The sequence below is a fragment of the Peromyscus californicus genome, unplaced genomic scaffold (assembly GCF_007827085.1).
Source record: "Peromyscus californicus insignis strain IS unplaced genomic scaffold, ASM782708v3 Scaffold_23__1_contigs__length_62951481, whole genome shotgun sequence".
Classification (NCBI taxonomy): domain Eukaryota; kingdom Metazoa; phylum Chordata; class Mammalia; order Rodentia; family Cricetidae; genus Peromyscus; species Peromyscus californicus.
The window spans coordinates 30,758,731-30,776,500 of NW_026294534.1; positions in this window are offsets into that span (position 1 = coordinate 30,758,731).

Consider the following 17,770-nt stretch of genomic DNA (forward strand, 5'->3'; position numbering starts at 1 on the left):
GATGGATCCCTGGGAATGGCCAGACCATAGGTCTCTTCGTAAAAACCTAAACGAGAGGAAAGAGTGCAGTGATGAGAAAATGAAGTTAGTCCCCCATGGGTAAGACAAGAAGGGGGCCACAGAGGTGGAGTCAGGGTTGAGGTTCACACTATCAAGGATCCTGAAAATCTTCAAGGCATCACTACTGAGCAACTTGCTGAGGCTTTTAAATAGAGACTGGCACCGCTAGATTTGGGTTTGAATTTATATTATAATTATTACTGTAATTGTACATATTAGAGAGCTTCAATTTGACATTTTCATATATGCACATATCATGCTTGGGTCATACCTAACATCTCCACAATGCTCTTTTTGTCTCTCCTCCCTTCCCTTCCCCCTCGGTCCCCTGAACCCTAGTAGTCCCCTTGCTATTTTACCATTTTCACATCACCTTTTGAAAAACTATTCTAGCTTCACTATTAGTTAAAACATGTGATACTTGTCTTTTGCATATGGCATATATTGCTTAACATTTAACATCTGGAAAGGAGAACTGAAAAAATCATATGGAATCACAAATTTATTCATTAATTTTCCTGTAAATGACCTGACTTCAGAATGACTCATACTTCCAGGATAACCATATCACCAAAAGCAAATGTCCAGATTCAATACACTCACCATCAAAATACGAAGAACTAGGAGATAAATGAATGCAAACATGTTGCTATAGGTCTATAATGCCAGGCCTCATGAGAGGAAGGTAAGAGTGTCACAGGTTTCAAGTCAGCCTGGGCCAGAGTGAGAACTTCAACAAAAGGGAAGGGGAACTTGAGAGATGTCTCCTCAGAGGTTAGGAACACACACTGATCTTGCTGAGGGCTCAGAATCAGTTTACAACATCCATGTCAGGTGGCTCACAATCAACCATTAACTACAGCTTCAGGGGATTGGACATTACCTTCCCAGCAATGTTATACATGCATAAACCACCCCCAAGATACACACATGTGATTGTACATAAAATAAATATTAAATAAGCAACAAGACAAATTGAAGGGAGGGCAGAGAAGGGGGTAAGAGAACAAACTGGGAAAAAAATCCTAAAATTCATATGGAATCACAAAAGACCCCCACAGCCAAAGTAATCCTGAGCAAAAAGAACAATGTTGGAGGCATCACTATTTCTGATTTTTAAATATGCTATAAAACTGTAGTAACAATGGGGCGGGATATGTTATGGAACAAAAATGGCCATATAGATCAATGGAATAGAATTGGAATCTAGAAGTAAATGGCTACAATTGTCTTGATAAAGATGCCAAAAAAAAGATGATGATGATGATGATGATGATGATGATGTTGATGATGATGATGATGATGAAAAAAGAGCCTCTTCTACAAGTGTTGCTGAGGAAACTCAATGTCCATGCATAGGAAAATGAAATGAGATTCCTATCTCTCACCCTGGACAAAAATAAACTGAAAGTGGGTCAAAGACCTTCATTTAAGAGCTGAAACCTTGAAACCACTAGAGCAGGATTTCTCAACCTATGGGTCATGACCCATGTGAAGGTTACATACCAGATATCCTGCATACCAGATATTTAAACTACAATTCATAACAGTAGCAAAATTACAGTTATGACATATTAACAAAGTAATTTTATGGTTGGGGGTCACCACAACATGAGGGACTGTATTAAAGTGTCATGGCTTTAGTAACGTTGAGAACCACTGCACTAGAAGAACATACTTAAGTAGATCGGCATAGATGATGTCCGGCATAGAACTCTAATAGTACAGGAAAGAAAAGCAAGGATTGACCGAGAGTTATATTAAACTAGAAATTTTCTTAGGGTTTGAAGAGATGACACCATGGGTAAGATATTTACTGCATAAGCATGAGAACAAGTTCAGATTCCAGCACACACATGAAAAGCTTGGTGTGGCCCGGAGGTGGTGGCACACGCCTTTAATCCCAGCACTTGGGAGGCAGAGGCAGGCAGATCTCTAAATTCGAGGCCAGCATGGTCTATAGAGTGAGTTCCAGGACTGTTACATAGAGAAAACTGGACTCAAAGAAAAAAAAAAAAAAGGAAAAGAAAAAGAAGGCTTGGTGTGGCTGTACATGTGCCTGTAACCGCAGAGCTGTGGTAGTAGGAGACAGGAGGATTATGGGGGCTTACTGGCCCTACCTAGCTCTAATGTCTCAGTTACTGTGAAAAGACACCATGACCAAAGGCAGCTTGTAAAAGAAAGCATTTTCCTTGGGGGCTTCTTTAAAGTTTTAGAGGTTAAGTCTATAACTGTCTTGGCTGGGAGCAATGCAACAGACTGGCAGGCAGGCAGGCCAATGGAACAGTAGCTGAGCTCTTACATCTAATCTTTGGGATAGAGTCAGGGGTGGGGGCACGAGAGAGAGAGGGAGGGAGGGAGGGACAAGGGGAAAGACAGAGAGAGAGAGAGAGAGAGAGAGAGAGAGAGAGAGAGAGAGAGAGAGAGAGAGAGAGAGAGAGAGAAGGGATGGATGGTGGATGGATGGAGAGACAGAGAGAGTGTGTTCCTGGCATGGATTTTTGAAACCTCACCCTCCCAACCCAGTAACACATCTCTTCCACCAAGGCCACATCTCCTAAGCCTCCTAAACACCTCTTAAAGAGTCCACCAACTGGGAACCAGACATTAGAACATATGAGCCTATATAGGAGACATTCTCATTCATACCACTATATCTGGCTTCAAAGGAATGAGGCAGGAAATGATAGAGCAGAATATCCAGTGTCCTTCTGTTTTGACCTGTGTGGCCATGCCTGTATACATATGCTCTACACACACTCACACACACACACACACACACATACACACACACACACACACACACACACGAGTATTGTTCTGTAGCTGGAGAGTTTTCCTTCCAGGTCCCGCCAAGCCCCTGCAGTCTGACAGCCCACTTATAAAATAATCACTCAGATGCTTATATTATTTAAACTGTTTGGCCTAATGGCTCAGGCTTCTAGCTATCTAGTTATTACATCTTATATTTTTGGTTATGAGCCTAGCCTTTAACGGCTGAGCCATCTCTCCAGCCCTAGTTCTTACATCTTAAATTAATCCATTTCTATAAATCTATACCTTGCCACGTGGCTCATGGCTTACCGGCATCTTCACATGCTGCTTGTCATGGCGGTGGCTGGCAGTGTCACCCTCTGCCTTCCTGTTCTCTCAATTCTCCTCTCTGTTAGTCCTGTCTATACTTCCTCCCTGGCTACTGGTCAATCAGTGTTTTATTTATTGACCAATCAGAGCAACACATTTGACATACAGACCATCCCACAGCAATTGTTCAGCCATAAGGAACATTTTCATTTTTAAAACAGACCTCTGACCACCATGTGAAGAATGGATTAGATGAGAGCAGGCATAGAAAATATTTCAGCTCTTGGCAGAGATTGACAGAATAAAGATTTCGTTTTAGAGAAATTCTCATAACTTGCTTCTAATAAATATTATATGAGAATTACCCGTGAACTAACCATTACCATCTGTTCTATTTTTTCCCATTCCATGGTAGAGATACCAATGTACATTTTTAGAGAAGGAAATTTCAAAGATGACATGTATTCACATGGATAGCTCAGTGAATATGGTCATGTACACTTATACAGACAAATCCAATCATTTGCTTTTAAGTATACATTTATAATGATAAACAGTACTAATCATATTACTTATGCACTAATGGTAGAAAGTACCCTTTGAGTGTTTTAATGTTAGTATACATGCCCATGTCTATCCAGCATTGATGTAAGTGCAAACTCAATAAAAGATCATCCAGTCCAATTCCTATTTGCATGGTAGGATTAGGGACTCTGCTATTTTAAGCAGCACTTTTTTTTTATTGGCCAGTTTTGTAGCTTATTTTATGTCTCATGTCCTACCAATATATTTTTACTAAATCCTTAACACTGGACTATAAAACCCTTTCCCTTATCTTATACATAGGAAAATAACTGAAAACAAAACAAAACAAAAGCTCATTTGAGCTATGCCTTTCACTTTTAAAAATGTTCACTACTTGGTTATGTTGAGATGTTAATAAGGCCATAGGTCTTTTGCTGTGTCTTTTGTTGTTGCTTGTTTTTTAAGCCTATGTTCCACACTGTAGTCCAGGCTTGCCTTAAAATCATGGCTCCTGCCTTAGCCTTCCAAGTGCTGGGATTACAGGCCTGAACCATTGCACCTGGATTCTACCATGCCAATTTACCAGCACAGCAGGAAAAGGACCTATCACTCTACCTCTCTAGCTTACAACCTCTGCTTCCAACCACAGATGGATCCATTCTTATCACCTGTTCGGCTAACCTTCATCCCTTCCTCTTTTCCAGTGTGTGTGTATGTGTGTGTGGGGGAACCTCATCCATTAAGGAAGAAATTCAATAATGAACTGTCCATGCGAATTTTTTCCCTCTCTAGAATATAAAAAGCTACAAATAAGCAGAAATGTGTGGTTGTCTGTGGAATCAATGACTACTTATTACCATTACATTATGCTTTACAAATAACAAGAGAAATTCTTTTCAGCCAAAAATTGTATACACACAACACCTATATCGACATAGCCTTAAAGGGAATGAACATTTAAACACTTACTTTATTCCAGCACTATTTTCAAACTTTGCTGTGTGTGAGAAGCAAACAGCTCTGCTCTCATCCTTCCATGTGAGGAAAAAAAGTATTACTCGGAAAGCTAAGTCAACAACAAAATATTCAATACAATGCTATGCACAGAATTAAAGTATGCTTGTGTTCTTGAGTGGCCCTCGAGAGTGTTGAGAGACATCTCTAAGGGATGATATCCATGTTGGGTTACAAATTACTTGCTTATTTCATACCTGGCACTGAATTTAGCCTGGAGAAAAATCTACTACCACAGTAAAGAGACTCAAGAAACTACTGATTGCAAACCTCCAGAGGACTCTTCATGCCATTAGCAATAGTGCTAAGCCTTCTAGTCATCTTCCTTCTAGTTCTAAGCAAAGCTCTACAACTTTTTTTTCACCATCTATGGAGAGTTCTGATCTTGTTTCATTAAAAATGAAGATGTGATTAGAAGGACTTTTCCTTATTCATTACCAAATCTATCCAAATCTGTTTATGCAGCCTTTCCTTCTGTTGGAAGAGAAACTTTCTGCAACCCTATATATGGCATCCTTTTACTTCTGCACTGTGTCTGTAGCCATCTGACTTTCTCTAAGAGGAGAATACAACTGAAGCTGTGTCCTGCCCATGCTTTCTGTTTTCCTTTGTCAGTCCAATCACCCATTGTTCCATCTTGTTAGAATCTATGAGCTCTACTCCATTTGGTACATAGAAACAACTTTATTCTCTATAAGGATGCTGAGGTTCAGTGTGATTCAGCTTCAGTACTTTCATGACTTCTGCTCCTTCCCTATCCCTCTCTCTACCTCATGCCTTTGCTGGTCCTGAAGTTCATCATAGCACAGACCTCCATGCTTCTGACATAATTGGCCCTGACTTGGCTTCCTCCAGATATCTACACATCACTTGCTCCCTAACCTGTAATGGTCTTTGCTCTCATGTTACTCATGAGATGTTTCCTATATTTTATTAGAATTTCCCCCTCAATTACCTGATTACCTGTTACTATTGCTCCCTCTGGTTGTTTTAGATTACTCAGGGTTCTTTAGGATAATAAAACTTATAGAATGATTTTCTCTTTCTCTCTGTCCTCTACACACACACACACACACACACACACACACACACACACACACACACACACACAATTTATTAGAATGACTTAAGGGCTGTAGTCCAGGTTATCCAAAAATGGCGGCCTGTGTATGGAAGGTCCAAGAATATAGTAATTGTTCAAGTCATGAGATTTGATGTCTCAGCTGGTCTTCAATATATGCCAGAATCCCAAAGAAGTAGGCTTTAATGCCAGAGAAGGAATGGACATGCTTTGCTAGTGAGAGAAGCAGAAAACACACAAAAAGAGGGGGCATCCCTCTTCTGTGGTGATACATTGTGTACCCTAATAAAATGTGCCTGAAGATCAGAGGACAGAACAAGCCACTAGATTAAACATAGAGGTCAGGCAGTGGTGGCACACACTGTTAATCCTAGCACTCAGGAGGCAGAGATCTGAGTTCAAAGCCACCCTGGACTACATGAAATTGATTCAGTCTAAGAAAGAAACAGAGCCAGGCAGTGGAGGCACATACCTTTAATCTCAGTACTTGGGAGTCACATGCCTTTAATCCCAGTGCTAGGAAGGATGTGATATGGCTGGATGGGGAAAAGTATATAAGTCATGAGAAGACAGGAACTAAAGCTTTTCTGCTGAGAGCCCTTTTGGCTGAGGACTCAGGCTTTCAGACAGAGGATTGTGTAGTTGGTGAAGTAAGACATGTCAGTGGCTTATTCTTGCGTCTCTCTGATCTTTCACATTTACCCCAATATCTGGTTCTGGGTTTTTTTTCTTAAAACACCATTATAGACTTTGTGTAACACTCATCTATGATTTTTATATAGTTTTCCAGCAGAAAATGTGGTCCAGATTAGAGGTGGGTTTTCCCACCTCAAAAAAATCTGGATTAAAGGTGTGGGTTCCTAACTCAAAGACCCAGATTAGAAGTAGATCTTCCTAATGTAAATGATTTGATTAAGAAAAAAAAATCCCCTCACAGGTGTGCCCAGGCATTTTGGGGTTTTAGTTAATTCCAGATGTAGTCAAACTGGCAACCAAGAATAACCATCACACTCAGGGCTTCTATTGTTGTGAAAAACCAGAAAAAGCAACTTAGGGGAAGAAATGATTTTTCTCACCTTACAGTTCAAAAGTCCATTACTGAGTGAAGTCAGAGCAGGAATTCAGGAACCTGGAGGCAGCAACCCGTGCAGAGACAATGGAGGAAGCTATTTACTGGTTTGCTTCTGGCTTTTTCAGCCTGTTTTCATACGTACCCCAGGACCACCACCTGCTTAAGGTTGGTTCCACCAACAGTGCAATAGGACCTCCCACATCCAACACTAATTTAGAAAAATGTACAATAGACTTGCCTACAGGAGAATCTTATGAAGGCTTTTTTTCCCTCGAGAGTTCCTCCTCCCAAATGACTCAAGCTTGTGTCAAGCTGACAATAAGCTAGCCAGGACACCAGTTTGTTTTCCTTGGTAGTATTTGTTACCTTTTGAAACACCATTTGTGTCATTTATTTGTGTACTGGATAGTCTGTGCTCCCATATTCCACTAGTGTATAAATTTCTTGAGAACAGGAATTGTTATTAATACACAGTTGCTTTTTTGTTGGCTTTTACTTTATCTAAAAAACAGAGAACAAATGTCACATGTAGGATCTTGCCTAAGGTTTGTTGAATGGACTCAGTAGGTACAAGACAAAGACCACAGGAAGGAACACATCAAGCTGAAAGAATGGCCTGTGAGATCCCTTAGAATGGGAGAAAGTTCATATTTTATGAATGAAACAGAACAAGCTGATGTGGCTGGAATGGGTTGGTGAATGTGGTCCGCAATGCTTCCTCTGAAAGAAAAAAACCAGAAAACTGATAGCTGCCCCTCTTTGTCCTTGAGTGAATCCTGGTGAACCCTGATGCTTTTTTCTGTGTAAGGCTAGATGGGGCCTCATCACATCAACTACTAAACAAATAGCACATCTCAACTGTAGGAGTTTGGTAACTCTATAGACACTTTGCTGCAAATGGTCATTATAGAAACTGCTCAGGATCTCAACAGGACCTTGGCTGCTGAGAACTATTCTTTCTTCAGTCCTTGGTTTTTTTTTTTTTTTAATCATCTTGCTTTCTGACAACTCATCCATTTTTTTAAAATGTAGTAAACCTTTTGGCAATAATACAGCCAATTTAGAAACTCTTATTCTTGCCTCTACCCCAACATCATTTTAGAGATGTTTCTTACTGAACCTCCCACAGTCCCCTCTAAAATCAACCAGATGATACACTTCCATATAAACGGGACAACTTCTCTCAAATAGAGGCATCGGGCTAATATATAATTTGCATCTACTGGAACTTGTGAAGAGCTCTGAATGATGTGAGTACTGTCCTGCTACCGTTGCGTAGAAGGAAATAGACGTCATTGGGTTACTAGTCAAAGATAAACCACATTTGTTAGTCAAAATAATAACTTCATTTTTCTTCTGGTTTCCTGAGTGTTAATGTTAGATGACCAAAGGACACCTTCCCAGGAGTAGCCATAGATACAGAAGAGGAAATGTAAGTTTTGACAACCCTGTTTTTATAATCAGTAGCCAGCATTAGAACAGAAACTGTCTTTACCATTCTAAACAGTAACATGTTTGTCCTTTGTACCAGAATGAGCAAAGTTCTCTACTTTCCCTGTTTTCTGGACAAAGTAAATTAGAATATTTCTCACCAGATATGAAGATGTGTGAGGGTCTTGTAAGAGGTCTCTTCTTCGGGTACCTGTTCCTCATTACTTTACCATTCTGACCTCAGATGGAAGTTTCATTAAGAGGCCAATCCAGAGCAACTCTCCTTAACCTGACTGACAGGAGCTGGGGACACTTCCTTTCCAATCTGTCTTATGTAGCATTAGTCTGAGTTCAGTAACCAATATGCGCCAAGCAAAATTAGTGAATTCAAACAAGCTCCTTGGGTTCCTAGTCCCAACTAGCTAAACAGATCTCAAAAGCCATCCACTTCTGTATTGACCTTTTGGCTTGTTCAAAGCATTACTCCAGCATGTCTTAGCGTTTGTACAGACTTGGAATAGTCCTATAAATAGAAAATACTGGCCCAATCCTTTTGTCTAAACCAACCATGGTCAGTGAGCAGAAACCAATTTGGTGATTTTTTTAGCACCACATTGAACCTCATGGATCACTTCAGCAGAAGTCAGGGATCAATTTTGTCCCACTATTTCTAATTGGATGACACCCAAGGTACAGAAAACTGCTAAAGCCTACTCATAAATATTGTGTCTAAAGAGAAAAGTAAGAGAGTTTCCACTGAAAAGACACCATTACTTACAGTGTGGGTGCCAGGTATTACCTATATTGCTTTTGTTAAAATATTCTTAGGACTTTTCACATGGCTTCCTAACTGGCTAAAAGTGCTTGTTGAGAGAGGTTGTATAAAGTCAGTCAGTCATAGCTGTCCTTTCTGTTCATTCTTCAAGCTGAGTGGAATTTGTTTGCCAGAAATGATGATGTCAGAGTGGCAATAATGTGACCTGCAATTGTAGCAATAGTGGTAAAGCACTACCAGCAGGTCTGAAAGGGACAAGAGGGTCCATAATTAGTCTTCCAGCAATGGAACAGGGCAACACTCTAATCAATAGTTAGCAGGAACCACAAGCCAAGCTCAGAGCAACAGCCTCTGCACCAGAAATGTAGGATCTGTTGGTGGACACATTCAATGTCTGATGGGAAAAATTACAGTTTCGGTAGGGCAGACTTGGTTGGGTGCTTAATTATAGTGTTTTCACCAAAAAGCAGGGTGTTGCTGTATAGCCCCATCTCAACACTATAATTTGTAGCTGTGAACCATTGCCCCTCTTCTAGCTTTCACGGAGAGATATCTTGAATCTGCTGGCCTGTAGTTTTCTAAGTGACATGTCAAACATTGAGGCCACTGAAACAGTGTAGACATCAGTAAAAATGTAACACTGATCTCCAAAGATTTACTGTCCAGAGCACAGAGACTGGCCATGGGATAGAACCACAGATTAGAGTGAATGGCGCTCATTTCCTATAGGACCACCAAAAATGGATAGCCTCAGTAATCGAAGAGATGCTGTTTGGACTCAAATCAGCCAACCTATTCGTGTACAGGCAGGGATCCCAGTTGTGAACTGAAAACGTGACAGTTAGGGAATGACAAGATGACAAAACTTGAAAGAGGAACTTCTGTATGAAAGTCATTTGTCTTCACCAGAGGCTCAATGTGGCAAAGCGTGGGTCATTCAAAGCTGACATTAGGGTTACAGGACTCCAAAACGGACAGAGGCTGCTGACTCTGGCCTTATTCAAAAGGAGCTGATTGATGGATTGACTTTATAAAGGGCTAAGCACAGTAGTGCAATCAGCCTCTATTCTCTAAAGAGCCCAATCAGGCCCCAATTCCTAAAGTGTCCAATAGTGTATTAGGCCCTGGAGAGACTGCAGTTTTTCCAACTGCAAGACAACACTGTAAATCTACCCACAGTTCAAAACCACTGCTTTATAAGCAATCTTCTGCACTTTGTCAAGGTTTGTCCATCACCCCTGGTGGAAGAAGTGTGTGTTAATACTTGAGGCGGTAAGTATAACACTTATGAGTGCTCTGACTGACAACATTATGGATATAGAGGACACTTTGGAAATTGAATATTGAAGCACTTGTGATAAACCCTGGCTCACTTACTAATGGTGAATAGAGGGGAGGTTCAAGTTCACTTTGGGGAGCACTAACAGCATAAGTGGGAGACCTTGCCATGTAAGTGAGACGTAGCCAGGGTCCTTGGATACAGCAAAATAAGGATGGCCAATGCAAGAGACCACACACTAAGTGTTAGCAATCTTCTCAGTGGGGTCAATCACATACAATGTCTACAACTGTCCAGGTTATAGGAGCAGTAACTAACTGGAACTGGTGATTGAATTCACTGTGAACTACTGTTGGTTGTTTTTATTCTAACTATCAGAGGATTTTGTACTGAGCTATTGTATCTCTTACTACTCTTCCTACCTCAAACCCTTCATTAAGGAAGTGGTTTTCCTTTCTTTTCTAAGATGCTCTGTGAGGTATTTTTTTGCCTTAGGGAGGAGAGGGATGCAAAAGTCAGAACAATTTCTGTACCTCATTAGATGTTCTCTATATTCAGCTCTTCCCAGACAAGACAGACAAGAATATATTGCCCAGCCACCAAGGAAATATAATCATGTAATACATTAATGTCTTCCATACATTTAGACTTGGAAACATCTTACAAAAGAACACTGAATATCCCAGCAGTTGACATTTGATTCTTAATTCCACTTGGATCATCTTCCAAAGCCCATTAGCTGAATCCAGGCACATTTTTCTACCATAGGTCAGCAGAGAAGAATGCCATGGAAGTCTGATGTTTCTTTTTTTCAAAATTTCTAACCATTCTATATATCCTGATTCCATGATGAGGACAGAGACACTTTAACTCCACTTAAACTATGCTTTCTCTTTAAACCAGCTGAGGTAAAAGAAGAGATAAAGACTGACCTTCCAACAATGGTCTATGGCTATAGTCCTAGCCATAGGTAGGAAAATCAGGAGTGCAAGGTCATTTATAGGTAGGAGAATCAGGAATGCAAGGTCATTCTTAGCTACAGAGGGAATTTAAGGCAATCTTGAGCTCTATGAGATAATAAGAAGAAAGACATACAGACATAAGAGGAGATAGAAGGGGGTGGGGTGGCGGAGTCATTTTACCTTGAACCTTAAGCAACATCACAGCAGGTTGGTAGCTTAGCTTAGCTCCCAGAGTTTTCATCTCTCTAGTACTCCATATTGTGATGCTAGACCCTCTTGCTTCTATCACAGAACTCTGGGATCAGCAGCTCAGCCACATTGCTTTCCAGCCAAGACCACTATGTTCCCATCCTCTGACAAATTCAGGCTCCTGTGGTATATAGCAAGGCAACATTTGAAAGGAGTTCATTTTGATGCAACCTCCTGCAATTCTGTGTGCCACTAACATTGGCTAGACTCTGGCTTTTTTTTTTTATCAAAAAGGTGAGATGAGTTATTTTTTTTTCTGTGATCAAATACCTGAAGGAATCAACAAAAGTGGGGAATAGTCTCAAAGGGTTCAGTACATGGTACTCCATTATATATGCTTAGGCAGAACATCATGACTGCTAAAGAGAATAGATGATAAGTTTCTTCATGGGGGACTAGAAGCAGAAAAAGGAAAATACCAACAACTGCATGGTTTTCTCCATTTTCCCCTTTGATTCTGTCTTGTGTGATGGTGCCAATTGCATCACATAGTTGGTCTGATCTTTAGTTCTCTCTGGAAATGCTTCATAGATACACACTCTGTTGTGCCTCGTCATCTCTTAAATGGTTCTAAATCCAGTCAGGATGGCAATGAAGATCAGCTATCATATTAGGGAAACTTCCCAGGGAGATGGGTTCACTGCCTGATTTATGTAGATTTCATCAGGTCAGGTTTTCTTTCACCCTAAAAGTTCCTTTTTATCAGCTTTTAAGTCAAATCACAGCAGTGAAAAAACACAGCATTCATCAAGTGTCTCTTCCGAGTTTTCCCGAGGAGTTTCACTATCGCAGAGAAAGTTTCTTGAGAGGGAAAATACTCCTTAAAGAAAGAAACCAACATCCACTGTAAAACAAAAGACAAGCAAACAACAAAAAACCTAAACAGCAAAAAAAACAATCTGAGTCCTTATACTGTTTTCAAAGTAACCTCAAGCCAGGTGCATTGGCAGCCAGCTAGCTTAACGAACTGGGGAAGACTGGGCAGCACAATGGCTCATCCACTGTCATTCTTCCTTTATTATATTCCATCTCCCATATTCCAACAGAACCAGCCAAAGTTCAAACACTTACCCTACTCTGTTTGCTAGCCTAGGGTGAGGCTTAGTAAGGGTTTCTACAATTCAGTGGATCTGAGCTGGCCATCATATTGCCTACCATGTTTCTCTGCCAAACACAGTTGTGAACTGCAATAACATCCCATTTTAGTGATAGCTTAGAGTCTGCTTCCCAGTACTATCTGCCTGCATCCAACTTTTGAGTTTCTTCTCATCAACGTTCAGTAGTGAAGGAACATTTATTGTTCTATCTATCACCCCTTCAATTTGGTGGACTTGTCTACTACCGTTTCCATGGATTGCCCACAAATCTTCACTACCAGTCTACGGTTCTCATCTTTTATATTCTCAAAATACATACTCCACCCAAATATACACATGGATGCACAGGTGCCATTATACATGTGAGAACACATGCACATGGGAAAAAGAAAAATGAAAGTAAAGTCATGTTTTTTTTCAGTGACTTACCCCTGTCATCGAAACTGTCAATGATTGCCATGCTTCTGAAATCTTATTCCACATACAACTACAAATTGGCCTTCCCCAAGTTCAAGGACGTGAGTAGATGACATTTGACTTTTTAAGGTCATTACTAAAAGCCAGTTGCTTTAATCAATAGTAATAGCCCGAGAATTTATACCTGTTCTCCCTGTCCCACAGGCAAACACAAAGAATGCCAGTAAGCACTTGCACGTGCAGTAGGCTGTAGAGAAGCAGACCCTGCAGCCTTGCTTATACAAATTGAGGGAGACATGCTATGTTCCAAGACTGAAGTAAACTTGCCTTCTGTTGTACAGTGGAACACTATCTCCATGCCCAAGGTTCCTCCTGGACAAAGGACAAGTCAGTGGCTTGCTCACAGACTTACAGAGGCCCAAGGGGCTCATGGGAAATTTGTCTTTTTGTAGCTTTCCCTTGATTGTGCTGCTTGTAACCTACCTTCACGATGCTTTCTCCTGCAAGGAGCTTACATGATAGCCCTGCTGCTTTCCTGACTCCTAGTCCAGCATGTGCTACCTGCTAACTTGCCCAACTGTAATACTAAATGCCCAAAATGTCCAGGTTATCTTTTCATCAGTTCCTGAAAACAGAACTGCTGTGGCCCTATCATACAGAAATCATTTTAAAAAGTGAAAATGTAAAATTTTCCACAGTATTCATTAGTTTCCATCTGGCTCTCACAGAAATCCTAAGATTCTAGCTTTCTTGATTTAAAATCTCAAACAATATCACTAGAAGTTGCTTTAGCTATCTGACATTGCATAAAACAAATGTTTATGTTAGTTCTACACTATTTTGGTCACCTAGGACAAAACTGTGAAGAGCTGAAATATTTGGAGTATAAATTCTACAGGAGGCAAAACTAAAATAAACTAATAAGAAAATATAGTGCCCTGTATGATGGATGAAAATAAGCAATTTAAAGGTAATAGGGGACACTGAATCAGGGTCATGATGCTATTTTATATAGAGAGGTCATGGCAGCTGTCTATGATGGAATGACATCAGAAGGACATTGAAGGGCCCTAGAAATGAACAGTGCCACTCACTATCCCAGGCAGAGAGCACAGCAGTGAAAGAAAACGGGAAATCAGACCCGTATCTATCACCTTGCACACTAACTCCAAATGAGTAAATCCCTAAACATGAAACCATAAACACTGGAACTTCTAAGAGAAAACATAGACAATACCCTACATGATGTATGTGTAGGAAAGGATTTTAGGACTAGGACTCCATTTGCCTAAAAATGAAGGCCAATGATTGATAACATGAAACTCAAATGCTTCTGCAGACAAGCAGGTAAAGAGGAAGCCCAGAATGGAAAAGAATCTTTGCCAGTTATACATCTGACAGAGGATTAATATCCAGAATACATAAAGAACTCAAAAAGGAGTGAAAAAAAAGAAGCAACCCATTCGAAAAATGGGCTTGGGATCTGAACAGAGAGTTCTCAACAGAAGAAATAAGCAAGTGGGTAATAAATACTTCAAAAAGTATTTATTGTCTTTAGCAATTTTGGTAAGTGCAATTTCAAACAATACACAGATTTTACCTCCCACTAGTCAAATGAAAACCATGTGTTGCCTATTGGATTTGAGAAATTGAAGATTCTTGGCCACTTCGTTAAGAATAAATTCAGCAGGGAGTTGAGCAGATCTTAACTGGAGTTATGACAGCTCAAGAGAGTGCAACAGTGCCTTGAAATAATGAACTTAGATAACTTTTTCCCTTAAAGATGCAAGGAAATGGGACATTAACTAGAAAGGTATGCTAAGTTAAGAGATGGTGTGTTTATCTATCCATCTGATATCTATCGAACCTATTTATCATCTATCTATAATCACCTATGTGAGTGTGTGTGTGTGTGTGTGTGTGTGTGTGTGTGTGTGTGTGTGTGTATGAATAAATGATATATGGAATGCAGTTATTGAGAAAGAAAGGCAGGATTTCTGGAATAATCCTCAGAGTGAGTGAGAGGGTGGGACCCAGAGTGAGGGAGATGGTGGAACCTAGAGGGATGAAGAAGATGGGACCCAGAGTGATGGAGAGGATGGGACCCAGAGTCCAAGTAGAACATTCAGCTTTGGGAGACAGAAAAACAGTTGCCTGGATGGGGAGATGTAGTGAAAGGTAACCAAGGCTGGTAGTAACCAAAACATTTGGACATTCTCTTCCTCTTACTACAATTTTCTACACGAAATAGGGCAGTATGAGAATGGGAAATCAGCTGTTTCAGGTTTGAGGCAGAGAGAGAGAGATGACCTGACAGAACCACAGCAGGAAATATCAGAATAACAGGGTTAGGAAAACATACCAAGAGGGCCAGAGGGCATGCAGGCTAGATTTGAGTAGGGAGATTAGACGTTTCCAGGAACGCCATTCCATGTGACTTTATGTTTCCTTTGTCAACGTGAGTTTTCTGACTGCAGTGCAGAGTAGACAAGGAATTCCTAGTGTGCGATTTGGACTTGGTCCCATTTAAGGACAGTGGTTTGCGCTTGTGAATTAGTCAATTAGTAAAGATTCTTAATGGCAAGCCTGATGATCTGAGTGGTCACAGGTAGAAGGAGAAAAGCAACAGATGCCCACTGATTTTCCTCTGTCTCTATCTCTGTCTCTCTCTGTCTCTGTCTCTCTCTCACACACACACAATATGATATATGATGTATACATAACAAATGCATTTTTTTTTAAAAAAAATGGACTGTGGATTCTACACTGTTATGAGGGAAAGAGATGCTACGGTGTGAATATGAAATGTTGTCTACAGACTCATATGTTTAAACAGGTGGTTCCAAGCTAGTGGTACTATGTTGGGACCATATGGAAGCTTGCGGACATGGGACATAGCTGGCAGTGACAGAGACATGCTTTAAGCTTCCAAGTTCACGTGTGAAAGGCACAATTTTGTAAGAGTGTATTTAAAGTGTGTTTGAGTCTACCCAAATGTCATTACTTCTATAAGGATAATTAAAAAACTCAAATAAAAGTAAATATTCACAGTGAAGAACGTAACTAAACATGAAGTTGAGTTTATCGGGTAAGATTCTGGAAGCACAGAACCAGGACCACGCATATTCTATAAATGAGGTCTTGCCGACTGGTGTGGATTCATTAATTGCAATGCTTGGGGTGGTCTGAACTCATTTCGTGAATTAAGGCAAGTCCATGCTGAGTGTGGTGGCACATGCCTTGAACCCCAGCACTCGGAAGGCAGAGGCAAGTGAATCTGTGAGTTTGAAGCTGGCCTGGTCTACAAAGTGAGGTCCGGGACAGGCTCCAAAGCTACACAGAAAAACCCTGTCTCGAAAAACCAAAGCGGGGGGGGGGGGGGGGGGGGGGGGGGGGGGGCGCAGGAGAAAAGTCCACAACAGTGTTTCCTGCAAATGAAAATGGCAGAAAATATAACTATGCTCCCCAAGACTAATAAAATTGCAACTACAATAATTACTGACAGTTCACAAGACAGCCATCAACTCCAGGATTACCACAGAGAGGCATTTAATGAAGACATTGAATTAGCTGCACAGTCTCTTAAACAGTCCAGTGATTCTGATGACTGCTGTGCTCCTTAACTTTTAAGAGATACATTTTTACTACTTTTGCGGAGGCCACTAAACCTTGTGAGCATGTGGAAAGATGGGTAGAGATTTGAGGAGTTAGTGGTGTGGAACTGAGAGGCAATGAACGGACTGACTCTTCTGTCTTGCCTTTAAGCCCTTACTTCGGAGTAACTGTCCTTGGGGAAGACTATTGAGTTAACACGCGCATGGAATATGGAATTAGGGCCTGTGGACAGCAGTAATACTAAGCACAACTCCAGCATGTTTTAGTAGATTATTAGAAGGTATGGGTGACACAAGGAGCAATCCCACAGTCAGGGCAGAAAGAGTCTCAGGCAGTCATCAGGTAATGCAGGAGTTCCTGGAATTAATAAATGATGACTACCTATGGCCCCCACGTGAATACCATCATGTTTTTAGCAAGCCTTCCAAAAGATTTATTATGTAGACTGCAAAAGGAATAGACACACCAATATTTGCAAAATCTTGTTTTGTTTTTGCAGCGCTAAGGTTGGAATTCAGGGCTGTACCACATGCCAGTTAAGATTTTCCAGCACTGAGCTACATCTCTGGTCTTCACAAATGTTTTTTAACATTTATTTTATGTGTATGATTATTTCCCTGAACGTGTGAATGTGTACCACCTGTGTGCCTGCTACTGCTGGAAGACAGAAGAAGACATCAGATCCCTTGGAACTGGAGTTATAGGTGGTTCTGAATGGCTATGTGGTGCTAGAAACTGCATTTGGGTCCTCTATAAGATCACCGAGTACTCTTAGCCACTGGGCCATTTCTCTTGCCCTCACAAAAATCTTTATAAAACGTTTTTCTTAAGCCAGACATGGTAGTACACATCTATATTCCTAACAGCTGGGTGGCTAGAGCAGGAAAATCATGAATTTTAAACCAGCCTGGGCTACATAATGGACAGTACAAAAAATTTCCTTATCCAGAAGTCACTCTTGTTTATTTAAAAATTTTTATCTGTTAGACTACAGAAAAACTGACCCTTTGGACTCTTCTACTTCAAATTATGACAGGCCAAGCAAAGGTAGGAAGTTTGCATACCGTGGAACATTTAAAGGAATAGTTTATAAAATACAAATCTCAAGT